We start from the raw sequence: 8483 nt of genomic DNA, 5'->3' as shown, positions 1-8483 counted from the left end.
TGCTACACAGTGAGCAGAAGCAGAAGGAGCACATGGGTACAGAAGGCTTTGATAACACAAGGAGCTGCCTTGCTTCATACCAATCTGTTATCACCAATAACACACCAGTGAGAGGGCATTAGTTCCTCCTAATGAGCTAATCGACTCCAAAAGAAGATTCCGATCAAATACCAACGATGATCTCACAGGAGGCCAACTGTATCCCCAATCATTGCACCCCATGTACAAATAAGGATTTTGAGGCCCAGAGAGACTGAGAAATTCACTTACTTTGAAGGATCCAAAAGACACTGCAAACCAAGCTGTTCCTACAGTGTCCACCCTCTCACTACTGAGAAGAGGCAGTTGGATGTCACTGGCTTCAATGTCATTCAAGTCTGAGTTGGTGATAATTGAACAGTGAGCACATATTGCTTTTACTCTTCTGACGGTGTATTGTTCAAAACCCAATTGCTCTGCTAGTAAATGTAGGGTCTCTTAAAGAAATGAGATTCAGGAAAGCCTTTTTTTTTAACTGAGTTGCTGTAGATCCTGGATACTTTTACAGTACAGATTGGTAAAAAAAAATAAATAAATAAAAATACACTCTTAAACTTTGTAAACAAAATGCAAGTTAAAATCCACAATAAAAACACAAATTTAAGGTCAAGATACATGCTCATATAAAGAACTGGAAGAGCTTGAAGGGGGTCAAGACCCCTTATGAACAACAATGCCAAGCAACCAGAGCTTCCAGGGACTAAGCCACTACCTAAAGACTATACATGGACTGACCTGGACTCTGACCTCATAGGTAGCAATGAATATCCTAGTAAGAGCACCAGTGGAAGGGAAGCCCTGGGTCCTGCTAAGACTGAACCCCAGTGAACGTGATTGTTGGGGGGAGGGCGGCAATGGGGGGAGGATGGGGAGGGGAAGCCCAAATTGAAGGGGAGGAGTAGGGATTAGGGGAATGTTTGCCCGGAAACCGGGAAAGGGAATAACATTTGAAATGTAAATAAGAAATACTCAAGTTAATAAAAAAATACATGCTCATAAAGTTATTCTCATTTTCCTCAAAACTTCCAAGTAATAACTCTCCAGAAAGGCTAAGCCTATTTGGTGTGGTAGACACAGACTAGGTGTGTGGCAGGTTTGAAAAAGCAATGAAACAAGAGTTAGAGTCGAATCTCCACATTACATGCAAGGCTGTGCTGGAAGAAGCTTACCAACCATTCATCAACAAATCCAAAGACCGTTCTGTGCAAGCAAGTTCTCACAAAGCACAAACATGACAGGCAAGGAGCCCCTGCTCTTTAGCAGCAGACATAGTCATGGAAGAGAGATGCCATAAATAGAAAATCTACTCCAGTTGGTGATGAATCTGTGCAGCATGCACAGAAACACAATGACTAGTGGACTTGCACTGAGTGGTCAAAGAGGGCTCTCTGAGTACAGCTTTGAGAGAAAAAGAGTCTACTTTGGGAGAATAGATCCCAAGCAGAGGAAAGACTGATAGAACACAGTACAGAGTCAGCAGTATGTGAGAAACTGAATAGAGCGTGCTAGAGGATGTTTGGGGCATAAGGAAGAAGGTACCAAAGATGAGACCTCTGAGGTCAAGAGTCCACTGATGCAAGTTCATTCTTAGAAAGAGGTGAAAGGAGGGACAGTGTCTCCCAAAATATATGAGTTTGGTGCCTTTGAATGTTACCTTATAGGGATGGGTTTATTTTTTAAGAGTACCATTAAGTTGAGATGAAGTCTATTGCAGTATGATGGGCCCTAATCCAATGGCTGGTGTCCCTGTAAGAAGATAGAACATAACAGAATCTCACAGGGAGGAAATGCCTTGCAACAAAAAATGAGATAGAAGTGATACAGCTACACATCACAGAGTGCATACACAAGTGTTTGCACAACCACTGGAAAACTGGAAGAGGCAAGGAGGGATCTGCATTAGGGGTATGGCCATGAAGACTCCTGATTTGGGACTCATACCCCTGACATCTCAAAACAAACAAACAAAGCTGATGTTTTAAGACACCCCCCCCCAGTTTGTGTGAGGAATATTCCTTGCCATCTAGAAGCATTGATTCCAGGATCCATGTAGGTTCCAGAATCTAAGGGTGTTCAGTCCTTTATACAAAATGAAGAAGTAATTTCACATAACACAGCCACATCTTCCTGATACCTCAAATCACCTCTAGACTCTTTGTAACGCTTAATACAATGTGCACAACCTGCCAATTGCCCTCATCTTCTTTGGGGAATGATAACAAAAAACCAATCTGTGTCCAATATAAATGCAACCATGGTAGACAATATAGCACTCTCTATCTTTCACCAGAATGCTCCATAGACACTTTTGACTTTTGAAACTTTCTGAAAAATGGTTAGGATCAACAAAATGGTTTGATTTGCATACAGGTATTTCCAACCAAGTCTGATGAGTTGAGTTCATGTAAGTCACACAAATTGTCCTCTGACCTCCACACGTGCACCCTGGCGTATGCACATGTGCATGCATGCACGCACCACACACACGCACATGAACATAATCAATCAAGAAAATTTCTAAAATTAATTTCAAAATATTTCTAAAGCCACGTGATTGAATCTGCATATTCAATTCCATGATTGAGTCATGGAATCTGCAGATACAGGGGGCCATACTGTAATTTATTGTCTTAGTCCATGAGAAACTAAGGGATTTAAACAGAAGTGTGTCTGGCTGAAACTTTGGAAAAAGGTGTGTCTACTAGGTTGAAAGCTGACTGCAAGGGTTGAGAGCGTGGATCAGTGGTAAGACTTTGGCTTAATTTGCACAAGGGCTGTGAGTTTGGTCATCATCTCTGAAAATAAACAAAATGTAAGAACTAAAGAACAGCCAGTTAGGGAGAATACAGCACTGTGGAAGAGAGGTAGCCATAAGCAGTGCCACAGAGCTGGACTCCGTTTTGAGGCTGAGCACCTACAGTGGCAGCCAGGCACGATGTAAGAAATACCTGCACAGTTGGATCCATCTACGTGGAGGACTCAGGTGAAGGCAGCCTATTGTGATTGCAAACCCTGACAAAGCAGATACCCTTCAGTTAGTCATCCAATATGATTCCCTGGAGATGAACTTCCCAAGGGATGAATTAATGGTTTTCCATAATTCTGCATCCCCAACCATTTTTCCAAGGGACTTCTGATACAGAGCTAGTTACCCTATGACTGCTGATCGATGTGGATGGAGTGAACTGGGAAGGTAAACATGTTCTCAAAAAAAGAAAAAAAAGAAAAAAGGCCTTGCTTACATGCCAAGACTGTTTACATTTAATTTGTTCTTGTTCCTTCAATTTTGTTGGAAACCATTTAGTGCTTGTATTAAAAAGTCACATTTCATCCTGCAGTGTTCCTGTGGTCAGGAATCTATAGTTCATTCTACCTCCTACTTAGGGTGAGAAAAATTTGATTCTTCTGAGTTGGAAACAATGACATCAGGAACCGACTAACAATCATGGAGAAAGCCAGTGTTCCTTCACCCTGAAAGTGGGGCTACTTGGCTACCAGGCTTCACGGCAATGAACAGCAGATCCTTCTACCACACTCCCACACCACTCTTTCTTTAGTGGTAAAAATTTTAAAGCCACCATTGTGATCATGATGGAGAGATTTACAGATGTTTCAATGAGGCTCTTCATTTGGAATGTATGCAGCAGAGTACATATTGACTTTGTGTCACTGAAAACAGCAAGATTTATTATTCCTGAAGATAAGTAATAACCTTGACTTTGATTTGGTCAATATTTATCTCACAAGTCGATAAATCTCCAGCAATAAATTTCAACAAAAGCCAACACTTTCTGATACAGGGCTGTATTTTGCAGAGGTCCCCCAAATTTCTGGGGGTGTTTTTTTTCTCACACAGAGAGCAGTCAAACCTGAGAAAGTATTCTCAGACATATTTTATTTTTAGTGAGCTCAGTCCTTTTATGACAGCAGAGTTTTATCCAAATAACTTAATGTGGGTGGGAAAATTACAGACTCTGGATCTTTTTGTCTTTCTTTCAATAGTTGTAACCAATGAATCTTCTCCCCAGTCCAGGTCTTTCTAAAGCTGATGCCAATGCTAACACTAGACAGTGGCCAGAACAGGCTAAGGGACAGGCCTGTCTGCAAATAAAGGTGATATGTGATACTGGTCATTTGTGTGCCTGTCACTGAAGGCATGGTCTAAGCCACCCTATTATATTTTAACAGTGAGTGACCTCATACTAACTTCGCAGAAGCCCCCAAGTCTCTTTTTTAGTGTTTGTTGGTCAAATAGTCTGTCACCTTTTAAAACGGTGCTGAATATGTGAGCCGTCAAAGCAGTTTTCCCATCTAGCTAGACATGACACGATGGTGGAAACCCCAGATGACTCATCCCCTGCATCTTCAAAGGCCTTTTTCTGTTCAGTGTTACAGGCAATCGCCTTCTTTCATAATCTTTGGGATATGTGTTCTATTCTGTAATAAAGGATCCAATACAGGATAACTTATAAAGAACAGAGATGGTTCTTGCTCATGGTTCTAGAGGTTAGAAAATCCAAAAGCATGGTCCTGGGATCTGTTCAGCCTCCAGAGAGGGCCTTTCTGCTGCATTATAATCAAGGAAAGGCAGAGCAACGATGCTACCCTGGCTGTCTTACTCCTTTTTATAAAACAGCTAATGCCATCATGAGAACTGCATCCTCATGGTGTCTTCTGATCCTCACTGCCACATAAGGGTCCCATTTCCAAACACAGGAATATATAAAACACAATGCTTCTAACATTTTGCATTAGGGGACATATTCCAGCGATAGCAATAGGCTGACAGTTTATCAGCATGTATGCACCAATACTTCTGACCACACAGTGTCTCTTCTCCTTTGAAAAGAACAAACACGGCGGTGTGTACTTTCTGTGTGGTCCGTGGACCTCACCAGAGAAGATTCTTTAAATTGAGTCTATAATAGCCTTTTTCCTGCCTATCAAATACACATTCCAACATACTGACGGGTTATCTGGGTAAGATCCTTACCAGCTGAAATTTTCTACCCAATTGTAGTTTCATGAAGATACTACTTAGCTGTAGATTTTCAGCTACCGGGCAGGCTTTGCTGCTGCTGTTCTTAAGTGTTTGACTTGAGACCAGGTTTATTTACTCAACTTAATTTGCTCAGTAGAACTTCTAGAGAGCTTAAATCACAGAATGGAATAGTCTGAAAAAAATCTGATGTACATATTTAGGTTATGTCAAAAATGATCCCAGTCGATCAAATTAGTAATCTCCCAATAATAGAATTCCACCCTCTTAATATTTATATTGAGATGATGTTACAGATCAAAGTAAGGATTTTGGAGCCAGACTGTCTGGTGTTACATCCAACCTCTCCTACATACAAACTGAGCCATTTTGGGCAAAGCAATTATCTCTGTGTGCGTACTTCCTCACAGGTTAAACTGGGATCTCTAGCTGGAGTAGTATGCACATAAGAATTAATATGTGCGATGCTTGAAAAGTTCTTAGAATAATATCTGGCTTGCACACTACCTAAAGACTATACATGGACTGACCCTGGACTCTGACCTCATAGGTAGCAATGAATATCCTAGTAAGAGCACCAGTGGAAGGGGAAGCCCTGGGTCCTGCTAAGACTGAACCCCCAGTGAACTAGACTTTTGCGGGGAGGGCGGCAATGGGGGGAGGATGGGGAGGGGAACACCCATAAGGAAGGGGAGGGGGGAGGGGGATGTTTGCCCGGAAACCGGGAAAGGGAATAACACTCGAAATGTATATAAGAAATACTCAAGTTAATAAAAAAAAATATATCTGGCTTGCAGTGAACAATAAATGCACCACACTGGTATTTTGTTGAGAGAGCAAAATTTTTTAATTAATATACACTCTTAATTGATTATCATATATTGCAATTGTATATTAGTGACTCTTATTATAACAATTTCCATGACATGTATTACTTGACAAATAAAAATAAGACAGACCCAAAAGTTAAATTGATTTGCCTAAGGTGGTTTAACTTGGTGCCAAAACCTTGGCTTCAAAATCAGGACTCTTGAGGGGAAAAAAAAAATACTGGTTGTCCTGGGGAGGACCCTCCCTAAGATGCAAATGTCATTTTCACTGAACACTCCTTACATGAGTTCCATTTTCACATAGGGCATTCCATGACTGCAACGATTCTTCGAGGTTCTTTGCTCCTATTCCATAAGGAACGGGGTCCTAAGGACACTGACGACTCCTGGTTCTTTTAAGTGTGTGCGTACGGTTAAGTGAAATGCGTGCAGAGGCCAAAAGAGGGCATCAGATCCCCTTGAGCTGCAGTTACAGGTGGCTGCGAGGCACTCAATGCTGGTGCTCTGAAATGAGCCCAGGTTCAGTGCACATATTCTTAACTGCCGAGACATCTTTCTGGCTCTCGGTCCTAGATTTAAATCTGTCTTCTGAGGTTGAAATTGTTCACTTCCTGTCCCTCGAACCGCAGCCACGTGTGAATATAAACTCTGAGTGGCTTTCTCATTGGCAGCCTACCACATCCTAACTTTTCAGTAGGAGGCCTTTGGAGAAGTTGAAAGGACACAACAATTAATATCTAAGTGTCCATCAACTGATCTCAACAATTATTTTTTATTTTGTTTCTTCCAACAATCATCTTTAACATAAAAGCTTTTCAAACATATAGACATGTCACCAAGAAGCTCTGCATAGTGTGAAGAGGGTTGCTCTTCAGTCACAAAGGGTATAACACGGAATACACTCTAACGGTGATGGGTACATGTGCATCAAATAACACAGCATCGAGTTTATAAAGCAACTGCCAGAGGTACTATCACATGGGCAAAGAGAACCACATGGGAAGACTTAACCCTACTGCTCTCGATTCATAAAAAAAAAAAAAAAAAAAAAAGTAAGCATACAAAAGACTCGAAAAAGCAAAATGAGGACAATCTGGGAGGAGTAAGAGTTCTACATAGTAAATTTCAGGTCTAAATCCAAGTTACAAGGTGAAGCCCTGTCTCACAACATGGGGGAAGAGCTTAAAGGAGTGGGGGCGGGGGGCATGAAGGCACAGGGCAGGGGGCTGAGCTAGCACAGGGATGTGGACCCTTAGGGAGGATGAGCCCTCGAGAGTTGGTGCTTCATCGTGGCACCTACTAGACAAAAGGAGGCATCAAAGGCCAAACTGTTGGGTAAAGAACCACGCAAAAATACACATTTCTTTCAGAAAAATAGGAGCAGAAAGTCCCTTTCCTGTCATCAAAGCAGTCTCTGTTTGTGTGGCCAGTGTCACATGCCTTGTCTTTAGAAGTTATGTAGATCAATGGGCAGAGAAGAGGGGGGTCATCGTGCTGCCTGTTTTCAAAGAGCACAGCCCAGCCGAAGACTCCATGGGCTTTTCCAAACACAGTGCAAACCAAACATCGATCACTCAGAGGCCATGCTTCCCTCCAAGGGCAGCAGAGTTTGTCCCCGGATCTGTACTTAAGATGGACTTCCTTTCCTAACCAAAGGTGTAATGTTGAGAGACGGTTTACTTCATCGGGTGGATGAGACAAGTAAGAGCATTACACTGAACACAGTGCAACTGCCTCAGAGCTCAAATGTGTCACGCCTTGAACAGGTTAGCGGCCCCGAAGCAGAAACTCTACCCTACTCTAGCTCCTAATCCTAACTCAGAGATTTGTTTTGTATATTCTGAAGCAAATCCTGACAGTGTTAGACACACTCAAAGAAGATTTAGGTGTCAAAATTATCTTCTGCTTTAATGGAGTTAACGGTCCTCAAGTATTTGGCTGCGCCTTGACTGTTCTGAGCCTCACGTAGTCATGATGCTGACCATCTGCTTATCGTGGGTGACAGTAGGGCATCTTTAGCTGTCTGTCTCATTGGATAAAGGAGGACATGAGGAAGCGTTACTCTTCTGCCATAAACAACCCTGTACCATGACTGGTATGCTGAGTACGTGTGTGGAGGTGGGGGTGGGGGGATGGCAGACAGCATGTTAGTTTCTTTTCTGATAAAATACGACAAGTGTAGCGTAGGTTGATGTCTATATGCAGGTAAGGGCTGGCGCAAGTTAAGGTGAAGCCTGTAATTGGACAGTAAAAAGTAAGGATGAGAACCAAGAAGGAGGCACAGGAGGATGACCCAGATCCAGGTGGCCTTAAATGGCCACAGGTAGCTATGAATATTTAAGGGATAGTTTTTTTTAATAGGTCAATTTATCCTATCTAGGTGGGCGGTTTATATTGTTACTCACTCGGCTCTGAGTTTATTGTGTGGATGTATTGTGGATTGAAAATTCAACATATAAATCTGATTGCTAAATTAATAAGCTTTTTGGGTCTCGATTTTACCAGGTTACAGGGAATGTGAGCAGAGTTCGAGGCAGAGAGCCAGCCAGGAAGGGGCGGCCATGGCATGCGACTACCTGGGGTGGACAGACCGCTGGGGACAGGAAATAGTTGGG

This window comes from Rattus norvegicus, chromosome 14 (genome assembly GCF_021556685.1).
Source record: "Rattus norvegicus strain SHRSP/BbbUtx chromosome 14, alternate assembly SHRSP_T2T, whole genome shotgun sequence".
Taxonomy (NCBI): domain Eukaryota; kingdom Metazoa; phylum Chordata; class Mammalia; order Rodentia; family Muridae; genus Rattus; species Rattus norvegicus.
Note: the sequence above shows the minus strand (reverse complement) of the source record.